Below are 20,530 nucleotides of genomic sequence, written 5' to 3'. Positions count from 1 at the left end.
CAGGATCGGAATCATTAGTTATAATCAAACACCATATTCAAAGTTTCTTTTTTTTAACCACAAATATTAAAGTTTAAATACGTGTGGAAGCGTAAATCATAAACCAAGTGTTGCATCACGCAGGACGACTTAAAACCCAATTTATAACAGTTTAAAAACAAGTTTGCAAAAACGATAGTGTTCAATGAAATGCATGTTCCTATACCACGCGCCCGCCTCGGCTACCTGAGAAAAACATACTAAAAGTGTCAATACAAGGTTGGTGAGTTCACATATATATATAAAGATAATGTTTGCGTTTACGTTTTTGCGTTTGCGTTACCAGATAATGTTAAGTCAATTATATATCGATAGGTAGCTAGCCTATAAAACAAGTATTACTAAGTGTTCGACACCGAAGCTGACTGTTTATCAATTGTCTTGCCACCATGTCTACCACGACCATGGAAAATGTGTTAGCCAAGATTACACCCACTCGACCTGCCGTCAAGTTTAGAGTTGGGTGGGGTTTGTCAAACCCAGTAGTACTACTCAACAGTGACTCGCTATTATACAAATACTAAACGATTCGATGTTATTAAGGACTTTAGTTGGTTTGTTTGCCACTTAGCCTTACAAGTGATATATAACTAATAACAAAATCTAAAGCGTTTGGAGTATGTTATCTCCCCCTAATAAAAGCGTTTAAAAGAGTAAAAAGGGGACGTGAAACTCACTGTTTGCGAAGAATTCAAAAACAAGTCAACCGAGAGATGCGCGTCACAGAAAATCCTCACTAGCGCTCTAAAACAAGAATGAGATTTTCTAAGTATTGGAACTATTATTGAATCTCTAGACTCAGCACATAATACCTATGCATGAGATACGTTTCGTGTTTCGTTTGTGAATTATGTGTGACTCGACAAACACATTGGTGACACGTTACATGTGTAAACAACTACATAAGTATCAAGTACTAACATTGTACATTACTAGTAATTATTCCCCACAAGGGCAATTTAGTCAAAAACATAGCAAATATCGATCAACAAACACGTTTCATGTATTTTCACATAGTTCAGCAGCTAGTTTTATCAAGACGGAATTCTACTTGGAAAGATTACTCAATTCAACAGATCATAACATATCAATTAATTTTCCAAAAATCGTCACAGAAGAACACATGAGGTAGGTTTCTAAAAATATTTTTATTGTATTTTTATTCCACATAGATTTCTCACAATGATCAAAACATTACAGTAAACTCACAGCAGTCAAGATCATGCGCAACAGAATGATATTTGTTATTCCCGTTAAATGGTATATTCAATTAATGCAAGACCAATTGGGTTAGATTCTTAACTCAAAATTTTAACTTCCAGAAGTGGAACCAACCCATTTGGTCTTGTACTTTATGAGGTATGATAATTTCAAAACATCCTAACAGCAGACCTCACAATTCAGACTTGCACTACGGTTTTGTAAAATAATAAAAGTTAAATTTTACACGTCCAATAATTACGAATTTGGATTCTTTAGAAACTAGACTCAACCTAGTATATTATAGAATCAGAAATCGCATCAAAACATGTAAATAACATCGAGTTACATTCATCCAAACATGAATTAAATAATCTATCCAGCATCAGTTTTGACCTTTGATCACTTTTAAATCGTTTGAGTAACCAAAACACCTCCAAATCAGGCGTGGTTGGGTTTTCTGAAAACTAGACTCAGAGTACTACCTTTTAGACTCAAAAATGGTCCAGTTTGGTTTCATATTTAACAAGTTACACCTCGTTCAAGTTTAACTATCTCTGCTGTCAAAAATCAGCAAGCACACACAATCATCTAGCATGCATCCTAAGCATACGACACATCCCCAAACATGCAATAAACATTGTAATCATGCAGAAACACTTTATATTCAGTTGTAACACTAATCATCCATAAAAATCATTAGTAAACCCTATAGGTTTTACGAAAAAATCAATGATATAACAATTTTTCACTGTTCAAAATCACACACGATCATTTAAATCAACAACCGAAGCATAATCAAGCATCATCTTATCAAAACAAAGCATATGAACACTTAACACATAATTTTCGAAAACTAGGGTTTATGTTTATACCTCAAAAACGCAGAAACAAGCAAGAGGAAGGTGAGGGATGACTAGAAACAAGTGCGGGATGCTCCGATTATGAAAAACGAGGTCAAACGGAAGTGGTATGGTGGTGGTTGGTGATTGCCGTCGCCAAGGGGGTGTGAGGAGGGGGGGCGATCGATTGTAAGGGAGAGGGAGCGAGGTTAGGGTTTGTTAATATTAAATATTAACTTGTTACACTTAAGTCCCTCTACTTCTTGTTATTCAATTTCTAGTATAATTAATAACCCTTGTCTCTTGTGTTTAGTATTTCACATACTTATCAAGTAACATATAGATTATAACATATACTTATCAAGTATTTATTGTTTGATATTTGTCGTTTGTTCACCAATGGTTTGAGTCAACTCGTTTGCGTTTCGGTGCAATCCCGAAAGACTACATGTGTAGTGATTGTCGAGCGTCATTTAAAACCCTATTTTAAATGTAATGAGATGTGTGTTATAGTTCTAGTGATCTTAAGTTTGAATTGACGGAGTTTGGTTTAACGGAGTTAACCTGAAATTGACGAGTGTCACATCATTCCCATGTTGAAAGAATTTTCGTCCCGAAAATTTAAGTCAAGTCGCGATGGGTGTCTGAAAAAGCAAGAAAAATTTTCAGTTTGTCATATCATCCCCTAGTAGAAAGAAATTTCGTCCCGAAATTTAATTCATACCTCTGGCGATTTCTGAAGGTTTGACGGCTTTCGCGGTTTTCGGTGTTTGGTCAACCCTTCAAAAATGTGAGGATACTTTTTCATCATTTGGTCCTCGCGTTCCCACGTGAACTCTGGTCCACGTCTCGAGTTCCAACGAACCTTAACGATTGGAATTTTGCTGTGCTTGAGTGTTTTGGTTTCCCAATCCATAACTTCGATTGGTTCTTCGATGAAGCGTAGCTGTTCATCAACTTGCAACTCGTCCAAAGGAACTGCTTGGGTTTCATCGGAAAGGCATTTCTTCAAATTGGATACATGGAATACATTGTGTATGCTACTGAGTTCCGTTGGTAAATCCAGTCGGTACGCTACCGGACCAATGCGCTCAGTTATCCGGTATGGGCAACGTATCATGGATTGAGTTTGTTTCGCTTTCCGAAGCGAACTACACCTTTCCAAGGTGAGACTTTGAGTAAAACTTGTTCGTCCACTTGGAATTCAAGAGGCTTTCGGCGCTTGTCAGCGTAACTCTTTTGGCGATCTCGTGTTGCTGCCATGCGGTTTCGGATTTGGACAATCTTTTCAGAGGTTTCAAGTACTAATTCTGGACCAGTGACTTGGCTATCACCCACCTCTGCCCAGCAAAAAGGTGATCGAAACTTCCGTCCATACAACGCTTCAAACGGCGCTGCTTTAATGCTTGCGTGGTAGCTGTTATTATACGAAAACTCTACCAAAGGCAAGTGAGGTTCCCAACTCTTTCCGAAATCCAACACGCATGCACGCAACATGTCCTCCAAGGTCTGAATGGTGCGCTCACTTTTCCCATCCGTCTGAGGATGGTATTCTGTGCTCATATCAAGGCGGGTGCCTAGTGCACTCTGTAGTGACTTCCAGAAGTGCGAAATGAAACGGGAATCTCGATCAGATATGATTGAGACAGGCACTCCGTGTCTAGACACTACTTCTTTCATATAGATGCGAGTCAGTCTTTCTATTTTGTCTGATTCCTTGATTGCTAAGAAGTGTGCAGACTTAGTCAACCGGTCAACAATCACCCAGATGGTATCGCATCCCGTCGGTGTTCTGGGTAATCCCGTGATGAAATCCATGGAAATGTGTTCCCATTTCCACGTTGGAAGTTCCGGTTGCTGTAGCAGACCAGATGGTTTCTGATATTCTATTTTGGCTCTTGCACAAGTCAAGCATTTGCTCACGTAGGTGGCAATGTCAGCTTTCATGTTTGGCCACCAGTAAAGTGCCTTTAGGTCGTGGTACATTTTATCTAAGCCAGGGTGGATGGAATATAGGGACTTGTGTGCTTCGTCCATTACTAGGGTTCTCAACTCTCCGTATCAAGGGACCCAAATCCGGTTTTCGAAATATCGGACTCCGTCCAATTTGGTTTCAAGTTGTTTGTTCATGCCCCGCATGAGTTCTGATGGGAGATTGTCGTCTTTCAAGGCTTCGAGTTGAGCATCACGAATCTGATCGGGTAAGTTGGCGTGAATCGTGAGTTGTAATACTCGCACTCGTCTAGGTTTGTCAGTTTCTTTTCTGCTGAGAGCATCGGCCACTACATTGGCCTTGCCAGGGTGGTACTTGATGGCACAATCATAATCCTTAAGCAGCTCGACCCAACGACGATGTCGCATGTTCAGCTCCTTCTGATCGTAGATATGTTGGAGACTCTTGTGGTCGGTGTAAATGGTAAACTTGGTACCGTACAAGTAATGCCTCCATATCTCAGGAGCAAACACCACAGCTCCGAGTTCCAAGTCATGGGTCGTGTAGTTCTTCTCGTGAATCCGTAGTTGTCGAGAGGCATAGGCTATAACCTTCTCGAGTTGCATCAACACGCAACCGAGGCCTTGTATCGATGCATCACAGTGCACTTCAAAATTTTCCGTTCCCTCGGGGAGGGCTAGGATAGGGGCGCTACAAATTTTGGTTTTCAGCAGTTGGAAGGCAGATTCCTGCGCGTCACCCCAATTGTACTTAGTACCCTTGTGAGTCAAGCGGTGAGGGGTTGAGCAATCTTTGAAAATCCCTCGATGAAACGTCGGTAGTAGCCAGCCAGTCCTAGGAATTGTCGCACAACAGTCGGAGTCTTAGATGCTTCCCTGTTTTTGATGGCCTCTACCTTGCCGGGATCGACATGGATTCCATTCTCATTGATCACATGTCCTAAGAAGTGAACCTCGCGAAGCCAAAATTCGCATTTCGAGAGTTTATCATACAGTTGTTCCTTCTTTAACAATTCTAGGATCAACCTTAGGTGTTCTTCGTGGTCGGTCTTTTTCTTGGAGTAGACGAGGATATCATCAATAAATACAATCACAAACTTGTCGAGGAACGCCTTGAATACTCTGTTCATGAGATCCATGAATACGGCTGGTGCGTTGGTTAAGCCAAAAGGCATAACTGAAAACTCGTAGTGACCGTACCGAGTTCTGAAAGCCGTCTTTGAAATGTCTTCTTCGCGCACTCTTAATTGATGGTAACCAGATCTCAGATCGATCTTCGAGTAGTAACTCGATCCTTGCAGCTGGTCGAAGAGATCATCAATTCGGGGTAAGGGATAACGGTTCTTAACCGTCACCTTGTTCAGTTCTTGGTAGTCGATGCACATGCGGAAAGTCCCGTCCTTCTTTTGAACAAATAAGACAGGAGCTCCCCATGGTGATGAGCTGGGTCGGATAAAACCTTTATCCAACAAATCTTGTAATTGAGTGGACAACTCTTGAAGCTCCGCCGGTGCGAGCCGATACGGGGCTCGTGCTATGGGTGCTGCACCGGGGGTCAATTCGATTTGGAACTCGACTTTTCGAATAGGTGGGAGTCCAGGCAAATCCTTCGGGAAGACTTCCGGAAAATCTCGCACAATCGGTATGTCTTCGATTCGCTTCTCCTCCGTGGGTTTCTTGACAATATGAGCTAAAATTGCTGGATGACCCTTTCATAAATATTTCTGCGCCTTCATGAGGGTGATGACGCTGGTGGTCATGCCGCTCTTCTCGCCCTGGATCGAAATGATTTCGCCGGAAGGGGTAGTGATGTGGACTATCTTGTCGTGACATATAATCTCCGCTCGGTTCTCGGATAGCCAGTCCATGCCGACAACGACATCGAAACTATCCAGTGTAAAAGGTATGAGGTCGATATCAAAAGTATGACCCGACAGTTTCAACTTACATCCCGCAAGTACATGAGTTGTTTTTATAGACTTACCGTCGGCTAATTCAACAGGAAACTTAACATCTAACGGGGTTGGAGTTAAGTCTAAGAGTTTACTAAAGGCTTCCGATATAAAACTCCTGTCAGCTCCATTGTCAAACAAAACAGAACCAAAACAGTCGTTCACAGGAAACTTACCGGTAACCACATTCGGATCGTTGCGGGCCTGGCCCGACCCAATGACGAAAGCTCTACCTTTACCACTGCTTCCGCCACTGTTGCTGCCTCCATTGTTCTCATTCTGCTTTAGTTTGGGGCAATCCTTCCTGAAATGACCCTCTTGACCACACTCGAAGCACCCTTTAGTCGCTGTAGGCTGTTTAGGAGCACCCTTTGCCGCTAGGTCTCCCCTACAGTCGTTGGTCTGATGACCCATTTTTCCGCATCTCAGACAACTTGATACGGTCGCATGAGCCAGCATGGTGATAGCTGCACTTGCTGCATTTCGGGTACTTCCCAGCATAGCCACTCGAACCCTGCCCGCCACCGTTGTTGTTATTGTTGAAACCCTGATTATAGAAGTTCCGAGTGAGTTCAGGTTTACGGTAGTGTTGTTGCTGTGGGGGGTTCGATGATGAGGACCTGGTGCTGTCGAATTTCCTCTTTCCATTACCCGAGTTGTTGTTGTTGTTGTCAGTGATTGAGTTTTCTCGAGTTTTAGAGGTGGAACCTCTAGGTGGTAACGCACCTTGTGCCACTTCTTGGTCTGTCAGTTTGTGGGCTATTCGGATCGCTTGCTGAATCGTAGCCGGTTTGGAAGACGTCACCATACCCTGAATCTGGGGTACCAAACCATCGATATACATCTCGATTCTCTTACTTGGCGGGTCTACCATCCGTGGACACATTACTTCTAGCTCATGGGAACGGGTGGTATAGGCTTCAAACTCGGAACCCACCATTTTCAACGACCAAAATTCAGATTCCAACTTCGCGATTTCCTCTCTAGGACAATACTCTTCCCGCATCATATTCTTGAACTCATCCCAGTTCATAGCGTTCGCCAAATCCAACCCAAGAATTTGCACATTAGAGTTCCACCAGGTGAGGGCGGAATCCTACAGTGTTCCAGCAGCAAACTTGACCCTGCTGGCTGATGGACAGTTGCACTTCTCACCCTGAGATGTCGTCATCTGAGGACACGTCCTAGTGTGCCTCCTCCCCAGCCGGCTCTTCCTCCGGTTCCTCTTCGGGTTTCTACTCGGGACCTTCTTTGGGTTCTTCCTCGGGATCTTCTTCAGGATCCTCATCCTGTGCCGCTGCGTTCGGGGCAATTCGTGCCTCTAGTGTCTCGCAACGAGCTAGAGTTACTGCTGCAAGGCTTCTTGCTTTCCAAACTTCTTCCTGCAAGTCTATCATCTCTAATTGCATCATGGTCACTAGCTTCATTAACTGAACATGAGAGCATCCTGAACTTCCTTCATGGCTTCAGTCAGGTAGGAAATTTCTTTCCTAGTCTCGGTTCCATCTCTTAATAATTCGGGAACGTTCACTTTCGCCGAGCGAATAAAATCCGCGTCACGCTCTAGACAGGAAACAACAGCTGCGAGAACACGCTCTATCGGTTCGGTTGTGGGTGGTAGGGTGTTGGGGTATGCAGGACGGCTCGGGTGAGGTAGTGGGGGAACTTGCTCGCGGTAAACCATACGCCTGATCTGACTCGGGTACCACTCCCAGCTAATGTCATTGTTGTACATGCCTCCAGATAGGCGATGCCTCTTCGGTGCAGGGGCTTCTAGTTCCGGGGCTACTCGGGGTGGCGATGAGGTAGGTAATTGCGGTTCCTTTCCATGGGCATAAGTCACCTGGTCGGATAATGATGATGGTGGCGTCGACATCCCTACAGGATAAGTCGTGTATGCGCGCGTATGAGGGAATGAGGTAAAGAGATAAAGATAACGAAAGACTAAATAAAATATATGTGCAGTGGGAAGAAATTATAACAAATGGGTCGTTGCGGTTATAGTTTAGTATGCATGCAATTCTAGTTCTCTATAACCAATGGCTCTGATACCAATCTGTCACACCCTCAAAATCCACTAACGGAGTTTTACCTTCAGAGGGTGTGAACTAACAGGATTGAAATCATTAGTTATAATCAAACACCATATTCAAAGTTTTTTTTTTTAACCACAAATATTAAAGTTTAAATACATGTAGAAGCGTAAATCATAAACCAAGTGTTGCGTCACGCAGGACGACTTAAAACCCAATTTATAACAGTTTAAAAACAAGTTTGCAAAAAAGATAGTGTTCAATGAAATGCATGTTCCTATACCGCGCGCCCGCCTCGGCTACCTGAGAATAATATACTAAAAGTGTCAACACAGGGTTGGTGAGTTCACATATATAAATAAAGATAATGTTTGCGTTTACGTGTTTGCGTTTGCGTTACCAGATAATGTTAAGTCAATTATATATCGATAGGTAGCTAGCCTATAAAACAAGTATTACTAAGTGTTCGACACCGAAGCTGACTTTTTATCAATTGCCTTGCCACCATGTCTACCACGACCATGGAAAATGTGTTAGCCAAGATTACACCCACTCGACCTGCCGTCGAGTTTAGAGTTGGGGGGGTTTGTCAAACCCAGTAGTACTACTCAACAGTGACTCGCTATTATACAAATACTAAACGGTTCGATGTTATTAAGGACTTTAGTTGGTTTGTTTGCCACTTAGCCTTACAAGTGATATATAACTAATAACAAAATCTAAAGCGTTTGGAGTATGTTATCTCCCCCTAATAAAAGCGTTTAAAAGAGTAAAAAGGGGACGTGAAACTCACTGTTTGCGAAGAATTCAAAAACAAGTCAACCGAGAGATGCGCGTCACAGAAAATCCTCACTAGCGCTCTAAAACAAGAATGAGATTTTCTAAGTATTGGAACTATTATTGAGTCTCTAGACTCAGCACATAATACCTATGCATGAGATACGTTTCGTGTTTCGTTTGTGAATTATGTGTGACTCGACAAACACATTGGTGACATGTTACATGTGTAAACAACTACATAAGTATCAAGTACTAACATTGTACATTACTAGTAATTATTCCCCACAAGGGCAATTTAGTCAAAAACATAGCAAATATCGATCAACAAACACGTTTCATGTATTTTCACATAGTTCAGCAGCTAGTTTTATCAAGACGGAATTCTACTTGGAAAGATTACTCAATTCAACAAATCATAACATATCAATTAATTTTCCAAAAATCGTCACAGAAGAACACATGAGGTAGGTTTCTAAAAATATTTTTATTGTATTTTTATTCCACATAGATTTCTCACAATGATCAAAATATTACAGTAAACTCACAGCAGTCAAGATCATGCGCAACAGAATGATATTTGTTATTCCCGTTAAATGGTATATTCAATTAATGCAAGACCAATTGGGTTAGATTCTTAACTCAAAATGTTAACTTCCAGAAGTGGAACCAACCCATTTGGTCTTGTACTTTATGAGGTATGATAATTTCAAAACATCCTAACAGCAGACCTCACAATTCAGACTTACACTACGGTTTTGTAAAATAATAAAAGTTAACTTTTACACGTCCAAAAATTACGAATTTGTACTCTTTAGAAACTAGACTCAACCTAGTATATTATAGAATCAGAAATCGCAACAAAACATGTAAATAACATCGAGTTACATTCATCCAAACATGAATTAAATAATCTATCCAGCATCAGTTTTGACCTTTGATCACATTTAAATCGTTTGAGTAACCCAAACACCTCCAAATCAGGCGTGGTTGGGTTTTCTGAAAACTAGACTCAGAGTACTACCTTTTAGACTCAAAAATAGTCCAGTTTGGTTTCATATTTAACAAGTTACACCTCGTTCAAGTTTAACTATCTCTGCTGTCAAAAATCAGCAAGCACACACAATCATCTAGCATGCATCCTAAGCATACGACACATCCCCAAACATGCAATAAACATTGTAATCATGCAAAAACACTTTATATTCAGTTGTAACACTAATCATCCATAAAAATCATTGGTAAACCCTCTAGGTTTTACGAAAAAATCAATGATATAACAATTTTTCACTGTTCAAAATCACACACGATCATTTAAATCAACAACCGAAGCATAATCAAGCATCATCTAATCAAAACAAAGCATATGAACACTTAACACATAATTTTCGAAAACTAGGGTTTATGTTTATACCTCAAAAACGCAGAAACAAGCAAGAGGAAGGTGAGGGATGACTAGAAACAAGTGCGGGATGCTCCGATTATGAAAAACGAGGTCAAACGGAAGTGGTATGGTGGTGGTTGGTGATTGCCGTCGCCGAGGGGGTGTGAGGAGGGGGGCGATCGATTGTAAGGGAGAGGGAGCGAGGTTAGGGTTTGTTAATATTAAATATTAACTTGTTACACTTAAGTCCCTCTACTTCTTTTTATTCAATTTCTAGTATAATTAATAACCCTTGTCTCTTGTGTTTAGTATTTCACATACTTATCAAGTAACATATAGATTATAACACATACTTATCAAGTATTTATTGTTTGATATTTGTCGTTTGTTCACCAATGGTTTGAGTCAACTCGTTTGCGTTTCGGTGCAATCCCGAAAGACTACATGTGTAGTGATTGTCGAGCGTCATTTAAAACCCTAGTTTAAATGTAATGAGATGTGCGTTATAGTTCTAGTGATCTTAAGTTTGAATTGACGGAGTTTGGATAAACGGAGTTAACCTGAAATTGACGAGTGCTTTCAGTCGTTGGGTAAATGGCTATCCTGTGATACTACAAGTAGAACACCGGACCAACCATATACAAGTATATGTCCTTCAAACTTGAGCAACTGACATAATTTTAAGCGAGAATGAAATAAAAACAACGCACACATACTATTTTTTTTTATTTTTCTAAAAGACAACGCACACATTTTTATTTTTCTAAAAGACAACGCGCACACTATTTTTGACTTTTTGATATTTTGATTTTTCTCCCCCCAAATTTGTGCAAATTAAACGAATATGTACAAATTTATTCCCAAAAAGACTCAATCCTCGAAACGAAGCATTTTAAGAAAACTCACAAGCTCATTAAATTAGGTTGTTCCGACCGGTTTTGTAAATAAGTCCGCCACATTGTTGTTAGTGTGAACTTGTTCAAGGTGAATCAATTTTTGATCGAAACAGTCACGAATAAAATGAATTTTAATATCGATGTGCTTGGTTTTAGAGTGCTGAACAGGATTTTTCACAATTGCAATGGCAGCATCATTATCACAAAAAATTGGAGTATCAAGAAATTCCAAACCGTAATCCAGCAGTTGGTTTTGCATCCAGATAACCTGAGAACAGCAAGCTAACGCGGCAACATATTCCGCTTCGGCGGTCAAGGTAGACACTGTCTGTTATTTCTTACATTGCCATGAAATGAGACGATCTCCTAAGAACTGGCATGATGTGGATTTCCTGTCAATGTCATCTCCACCATAATTGCTATCAGCAAAAGCATAAAGATCAAATTCTAATTGTTTGGGATACCAAAGACCTAACTTCGGTTGTCCCTTCAGATATCTAAAAATACGTTTAACAGTAATTAATGAGAGATTTTAGGATTAGCCTGGAAACGAGCACATTGGCAGACTGCAAACATGATGTCAGGACGACTGGCTGTGAGGTACATCAGAGACCCGATCATCGATCGATAGTACGTTTGATCTACGGGACTCCCTTCAGGATCAGATGACAGCAATGGCCTTTCTGCCATAGGAGTGTTGGCACTCTTGGAATCTTGGAGTCTATGCCACCGGGGCATAGACTTCAGTGTAATCTAATCCCTCAACCTAATGAAAACCACGAACTACTAACCGTGCTTTATTTCGAACAATAACCCCGGTATCGTCTTGCTTGTTTCTGAAAACCCATCTTGTATCAAGAGCTTTCTTTCCTTCCGGTAATTTAACCAATCTCCAAACCTTCAACTTATCAAACCGATTCAATTCTTCATGCATAGCATCAACCGAACTAGATTCCTGAAGAGCCATTTCTACTGTCTTCGGCTCAATTTGATAAATGAAACAGGAAAACATACAGATGTTTATGTGTCCTGTCTGACTTCGGGTGGACACTACCGTTTCAATGAGACCTATGACATTCTCAATTGGATGATTCTTCTGGATTCTTGATGGAATTAAATGATCGGAAACATCACTGTTAGGTTGCAGGTTTGACAAGTTCTCACTAACATCAGCAAGGGGATTCTTCCAGCCAGAGGTCGCCGTACTGTGAGAGTACGAAGTACCGGCAACATATTCATTTGGAATGGCACCGGGAAATAGTGTGCTCCCGAAGATCTAACGGATGGAACTCTCCCCCTCAACTGCAGCAACATCTTCAGACGAGTTCGACGAACGTTCGGTTTATGGAGTTTCCTTTGGCTGAGCGTTGGTTGCGGGTGAGTCATTACTTAATTCAGTGACATCATCATCCAGAAATGGAGAGATATGAGATACTGCCAGTGGGTCATCTTTTGCAGTTTCCACTATAGGACCACCCGAAGGTTCTGTGTTGATAACTGGGAACACGTTGAATGGTTTGAAGAGTTCATTGTAATCAAATAACCAGTCTGGACCAACACGAGTATCAATCTCATTTTCTTCCAACCAACGAACCTCATAGGACTCTAGAATCTGCTTGGTTGATTTATTGTAGACCCTGTAAGCTGTATTACCCGCATAACCAACAAAATAGAGCTCATCAGTTGTGGCCCCAAACTTTGGAGTAGACTCAAGATTTAGTAGTGTGCAGGGACAGCCAAAAGCTCTGAAATGTGCAACAGTGGGTTTGTGACCATAGACAATCTCATATGGGGTTTTCATCTTGGATTTGTTGATTATCACCCGATTCTGAACATAACATGTAGTAATAATAGCTTCTGCCCATAAGAACAAAGGCAGTTTAGAATCAAACAACATAGTCCTTGTTGCCTCGATAAGAGTTATGTTTCTCCTTTCAGCTACACCATTTTGCTGTGGTGTTCTTACAGCGTTTTACTGACGTAGCACCCCCTTTTCTGAACAGAAATGATTCAATGATGCATTCTTGAATTATGTTCCATTATCATAGCGAATTCCCTTCAGCTTCAAGTTCAGTTGGTTCTCCATGAGCACAACAAACTTCTTGATTAAATATGCAGTTTCGCTCCTATTCGACAAGAAAAATACCCATGTAAAACGTGAGTAATCATCAGTAATAACAAGACAATAAGAACTACGAGAAAGACTCAAAACATGAACTGGTCCAAAAAGGTCCATATGGAGCAATTGAAAAACTAATGATATAGTATTAATTAACTTTGGCTTGTGAGCTTTTCGATGATGTTTACCCAAAGCACAAGCCACACACTTTTCAATAGTCACAAAATCCTTAATTGGTAAACCACGTACCAAATTATTTTTAGCAAGACGATTCAGGTTTTTAGAATTAGCATGACCAAGCCGACGATGCCAAAGCATTGCATTATGTTATGACACTTTTGAAAACAAACAGGTTATTTCGTCAGGAACATCTTTGTTCATGTCAAACATATAAGCATTATCTTTTCGTTATGATCGAACAAGAATCCAGTCTTCTGGTATGATAATACCATGTTTCAAAATCAGACACTCTTTCTTAGTAAAATGATTTGAGAACTCTCGGTCACAAATTTGTGACACGCTCAAAAGACTGTGCTTTAATTCTGGAACAAAGTTAACATTTTCAAATTTTAGAACACCGTTACTTACAATACCCTTTTGAGTGATCTTTCCTTTCTCTCCTCCCACAAAGGACACATACCCACCATTAAATGTTTGAATGTCGTGTAGTTGGGTGATGTCTCTATCATGTTCCTGGAACAGCCACTATCAACATACCAAGTTCTGATGATATTCCTCCATAGCTGTCCCTGCACAAAGCGCGGGATTAGTTAGTTTTTGGTACCCAGTCCATAGTTACACTAGGTGACCCTGATTCATCTACAGTCGTCACGGATTGCCATGACATGTCCTTCTGAGCGTCAAACATAGATTTGGTAGATACTTTCACTGGAGATTTAGGCAACCATTTATGTCTGTATGATTTAGTATTATAAGTGCGGATGGTTGTCGTAACCTCCGGTGTTTTGGATTTGGAAGAAGACGAATTTGTCTTTCCCCCCTATTTTGGTTTAAACTTAGTGTTTATATTTGAGTTTGAATTTGAAACACCTTTTCTAACCCTTTCGCGAAACATGTTAGGTTTGGTCTGATGATGACTAACCCTGCCAGATTTGTTTCGACTCCAATCATCATCAGAGCGACTAGCCTGATTATGCCTGAATCTTTGCCTGAATGAGTTATGAGGCATATGGGGCATGTTCCTCTCATAAAATCCATAATAAGGAACACATGGACGATGTGGACAATTTCTGGCAATATGACCAAGAGTGCCACAATTAAAACAAGTTTGACGTTTTATGTAAAAATCATTTTGGGCAACTCCTCGTCTGGACTGGTTGTGTGGACCAGTTTGCTTAAAACTGCGAGAACCCTTTTTAGCATCCTTGAACTTATCATCTTGTTTGTCATTAGAGCATCCATCTTTGACAAATTTAGGTGCTACGTGTTTTTTGGATGTTTTTTAATTTTTAATTTTATTAGAAACCACATTATTAATATTCAAAGTTGCAACCGAATCAACCACACAAAAATCCTTGCTCTTTAAAGCAGAGCCCACACAAACAGTCGGAATAACATAATTCAAAACAGGAAGTTTTAAAGAAACATCAGAAACAATGTCATTATCAAATTCAAAACAAGGGTCGTCATCCTCATCAGTCCATTCCTTCACAATTACTTTTTTTGCACATGAAGTAGACATATTAGAATCGTTCATATCTGAAATTGACGGACCAGCATTCACAGAATTGGTTCCATCACCTTTGTCTTGTTTACCATACTGCATGTCCTTTACCTTTTCTTCCTCTTCTTTGGTAACAGGGGTATGGACATAATTGTGGTTGTAGGGTGGGGGAACCTGACTGTATCCTATTCCCTCACCTTCATTTTCTTTCCACCACAATTGATTCTCAATCATTGAGTTGACTACCTTACTGGAACCATCAAATTTCTTAAAGTCTAGTTCAGCTCTTTCAAATTTACTAGTTAAATTCAAAATTTCTAACTTGGAGGCTTCCAGTTTAGTAGTCAATTCTATGATTTCTTGTTTGGCATCAAGGTGATGACAAGACTTTATACTAAATTCAGACTAAAGCTTAGAGATATCCTTTTGTTGAGCTTCTACTTTATCTTGGAAAGCCTTTTCATTTTTCATAAGTTTAAAATTCTCATATTTTATTCTTTCCATATCTCTAATTAAATTGTCATTATGAAGCTTATATAGTTCTATTTTCTCAACACAATCTAAAGAGCATGGTTGAAAACTTAGCTCAGATGAACTTGGAGAAGTGAACGCCATATATGCAAACTGAAGTTCCTTGATCTTCTCTTCAGTAGCATTTTCTTCTTCAGTGTCTTCAATATTGGCAAAGTTTGCGGTCTGATTTCCAATGTTGAGTGCAGCCATCTGACCTTCCCAAGAGAACAGTTGAGCAACCATACCTCTTTCACCATTACCTGAACTACCTCCAGCCTCACCTCTGGCATTCCCAACTGGAACCAATGCCCTTTCCGTGTTTGCATCCTCTGCTGGGTTAGTACATTCACGAGCAAAATGACCTGGCTCGTGACAGTTGTAGCACCTAAGAGTGTCTTTGTTAAAACCCACCTTTTGATTATTAGACATGTTCCAATTATTTCTACCCGTCCTCTTAGGGAACTTCTTCGCACGAAACACTGCCATGGCGATTTGCCACGAGATGTCCATTTCTTCAACATCATCAGGATGGATCTGATCAAGTTCAGCAGCAACTACAGGTTGAACCAAGTCTCCAGCCAAAAATGCATAATAACAGTTCATGAATCCAGCCATTAGATCTATATTCTCCTGAGTCTCCTTTGGGATGGTAGGAATCTGACTGGAGTTTTGACTGGAAGTTACCCCTGAGAGTGAAGCCTTTCCATTATCAGTTGAAGACTGACCAGACTTAGTGAAGAAAACTGGGGTTAGTTGAGGTGGAATGGAGGATGATTGGCCTAAAGTGGATGTGAACATCTGAAAGCTACCCTGAGGTGGTTGTTGAGTAGCCTTGAACTATGAGAAACTGTCTTGAGAGATGAGAGCACTGTTGGAAGAAACATTACATCCAGCCGCACTGTAAGAGTTTGCATGATTTATTGCACGTTGCTTATCATCCATATCACATACCTTAATAGTAGCTATCATTTCACTCATAGACATTCTGTTGAGATCTTTAGTCTTTTTGATAACCGCAACATTCTTGTCACAACTCTTTGGCAATGATTTCACCAGCTTGTTGTTTATTTCAGAAGTTTGCAAATAAATACTTGCTGATCTCATTTCAGTCACAAGTGATATGAATCTTTGAAGTTGGGATTCCAACGTTTCTCCTAGAACATGATTAAACATGTTGAACTTTTGTCGCAGCAAATCTTGGCGATTTCTTTTCATATCTTCATTTCCCTCATACACTTCGATTAGTGCCTCCCATAACTCTTTAGAAGATTGAAGTTCTCTAAATTGAAGCGCAATCTCGGGTAAGAGTGCCATGGTTAGAGTGAAAAGAGCCTTCTCATCATCCTCAACTTTAGCAAAATCATCATCGTCATACTGTGCAACAGGTTTCACAAGGATTTCAGTTAAGTTATCCTTTTGATAGGTGATTCTTTGAGGTCCCCTTACAATACTTCTCCAAACTTTTGCATCTTTCATCTTGACAAATTTTTCAAAATGAAACTTCAATTCACTAAACCCCTCATGAGACAAGAGATGAGGTATACGAGTGACAGTCCCCATGATGGAGTCAAGTTCTTGATAGAGTGAAATGTTGTTGGTTGATCCATTACTAATGGTTAACTGGTCCATATCAATAGTTAATTAAGGTCCAAAAGTTTAATTATCCAAGTAATAAGTCCAAGTTCAGATCAGACAAGCCCAAACAGTTTATTGGACTGGGAATAAATGTCACACTGGTTGACCGAGTATGACCGAGAACTCAATGTCTGACCAAGTTTGACCGAAAACGGCTAATGTTGACCAAACTTTGACCGAGAACTATCAATATTGACCGAGAACGAAACTTGGCGACCGAGAACTGTTCTTGACCGAATACTGTTCTTGACCGAAAACAATTATTGACCGAAACCCTAAGTTGACCAGGTTTTGACAGATAATTGAGTGAAGCCGAAAACCAAAATCAGCCGAGAACTGATTGTGGCCGAGATCAAGAGGCAGCCGAGAACCCTGTTTTTACCAACAGTCAACCTAAATGCAACGAACTTCCGAGAAAAGTGGAATTTGATTTCCTTTCCAAAACAAAACTCATTCTCTAACCAAAACAACTTCTTCTTCTCCGATTTGATTCTCCCCCGAAAAACAAGCAAACCACCAATAAATCAAGATCTTGAATCTTTGACATCACAATAACGAGCCTGAATAGGTCTAAGGCTTTGATACCAATTGTAAGTCCCGAATATGAATCACTACAATTACGATATCAATAAACAAGTATTGGTGCGGAAATCCAACACTTGGTGACTCAAGAACACACACAAACACAAACACGTAACACGGGGATTGCTTCAAAACACATATATATCTATTATACGTCGGGTGCTTAAGCACAAATACACCTCGTCTATCAAATACGTAGACGGCTAACAAAACAAGTGAGTGAACAACCTAACCCTATACAATGCATGTTCTATATATAGGGAACCAACATAACTGGCCCAACATCTAACCAAAAGCCCACCGAGATCCCAAGGGATCTCGGTTTACATCATTAGCCCGTAGCTCAAGCCCAAAATACAAGCTAAAACCAAACACAAAATAGACTAAGTACAAACCACTCTAATCTAGGCCCAACAATTTATAATATACTTCACATCCTTCTCCACCCAACCACCACCCCCTCTTCCCTACCACCATCGCCCTTGCAGCCACCGCACCTCCCTGCCAATAGTCACCAACCACCACCGCCATCGAAGACCACGACAAAAGAATCTGTCACCACCACTGTCGTACTTACCCTCGCTACCAGATCTGAGGTCACCGTCTTACCCTACCACCGCCCTGTTATCATCACCATCTCCGGCCGACCCCATGTTTCTCTTTGCTTTTACGGTTAGTGCACTGCATACTGTTTTAGAAGCCTAAACTCTGCATCAATCACACACACACACTCAAAATTAAATCAAGCATGTTGAAAATAAAACTAAATTCATAATATTCTTCTACTTCTTCTTCACTATCATAATTCTCGAGAATACGAACATACAACGGTAACCTAAATATTAGCATAAACAGATCTAACCAGAAGCTAAAACTCAAAATCAAAAGCTAATCGCATTAATTATTTAATTAAAACACGCGTACACAAAACTAAATCAATCAGATAAGTAAGTAACGCCATCGGCCATACTGTACTCAACTGGAATTACTTATCGGAAACAAAAACCGTTCAAGTAATCAGATCGATCCATAACCTAACATACACCTTAACAGTAAGATTCGGCGAGAGCGGCCACACAGTGAACTCATAAACCCTAACTCAGTTGCAGTGATAGACTCGTGGTCGTCTATCTTCCACAACCAAACGTTACCTTCAATCTGGTAGTTTTGATTCTAATTATTCTTAATTATTTATATTTGTTGGCAGGGAGGTGAGGTGGCTGCAAGGACAGTGGTGGTTGGGTGGAGAAGAATGTGAAGTATATTATAAACACAATTTTGATTTTATCCCTTGAACTTTAAAAAAATGACATTTTTTACCCGAAACACTAATGAAGTTAGTGTTTCTTTACTCCGGGAGTGCCAGAAGAAAATAGGTTTAAAGTTAGGAGTGTTAGAGAACATTTCGTAAGTTGGGAGTGTTATCTACTAATGAGTCAAAGTTTGGAGTATTTAAAACCAATATCCCTTTTAAATTAAACCATGAGCCAAGCCATTATTAACGGTTTTTGGTCACCGAAAACTGAAACTAGACCGTTGAAAATAGAAACCCAACAAAATCAAACCATTAACAACGGTTAGGTTCCGTTTTCGTTTCTACTTCGATATTAAATTGGGTTTAAAATAAGAACCACGAATTTACTTATAACAATAAATGGTTTCACACTTACAAACAAAACAACAAGCACCTATAAATCTACGTGATTACCAATGTCTGTATTTCCCACAGCATCGCGCGGACACTCGTTTAGTATTGATATATCTACTTGTATATGTTCATATGAACTATTAAATTGGTTTGTAGATGTGTAAATTTATTGAAATGAATTAATGTGAAATTCTAAGTATATTAACAGATCACATTTTCATCATTTTTTTAAGGAATGTCTTGTGTATAAGTTTCACATATAACAAAAAAATGAAGGGTTTTAGTTTGGGATAATTGATTTTTTCATTTATTGTGAATTTCATTCAAAGGGTGTAATAGAAATAATCGGATGGGTCTGGTGACACATTGAAAACATAAATTCAAATCTAAATATGATTTGAACATTTTTTTTATAAAAAACACATCTAGTTATTGAGAACATAAAAAGTATATGTTTAGTAACTAGGGTTGTTTAAATTGTTCATCGCTCGCTTAAAAAATGCTCGTTCGATTTGGAAATGAGCCGATCGGATCAGTTCGATTTGAAAACAAGCCAAGCACGAGCAAATCTTCGCTCGATTCGGTTTGATTTTTTTTTGCTCGAATTATTTTTTAGTTTAAAATTTATATATATAACATGTATTTATATACAAATATACAGAGTTTTAAAGTTTTTTTGATTTCCCACTTTTGTATTGACTTTAAAATTTAATTTTAAACCTTAGCACTTTTTTCAATACTTCCACTTTTCCACAAACTTTCATGTCATTCTGTCTTTCAGTACTACGATTACACCTTTGAAAAACTAGTTACTGGTTCTCGTCACACTTGATACACATATTGTTAGGAGAAAATATCGATCATGTATCTTTATTGAACTTATTGTGTATGTTTTCTTGCTAACTTTGAATTTTAGACTTTTTAGAGTTGAAACTCTATACATATTTTTAGTTGTAAGTCTTGAATTAATGACATCTTGGAGTTTTACAAATTTAAAATTGAAAACTTTGTACGAAATCAAGCCGAACCAAACAGCTCGATTTAAAACCAAACCAAGTTCAAGCATAAACATAGTGCTCATTTCTTTAAATTCAAGTTGTTCGGTCCAGCTCAATTTCAAACCAAACCAAGTATGGGCATGTCTACGTTTGGTTCAGCTCGATTCGAGAATAGCCCAAGACTAGTAACTACAAATTAAATATGTAAATGTGAGTATTTGTAAACGCACAAGTCGTTTTTAAAAAAGTAACCAAAACACCTCCTAACAAATATT

This window comes from Bidens hawaiensis, unplaced genomic scaffold, assembly GCF_021521415.1.
Source record: "Bidens hawaiensis isolate Kalapana, Puna unplaced genomic scaffold, B.hawaiensis_p1.1 tig00052912_1, whole genome shotgun sequence".
NCBI lineage: Eukaryota > Viridiplantae > Streptophyta > Magnoliopsida > Asterales > Asteraceae > Bidens > Bidens hawaiensis.
The sequence above is the reverse complement of the archived record's forward strand: the minus strand, read 5'-3'. Positions refer to the sequence as shown.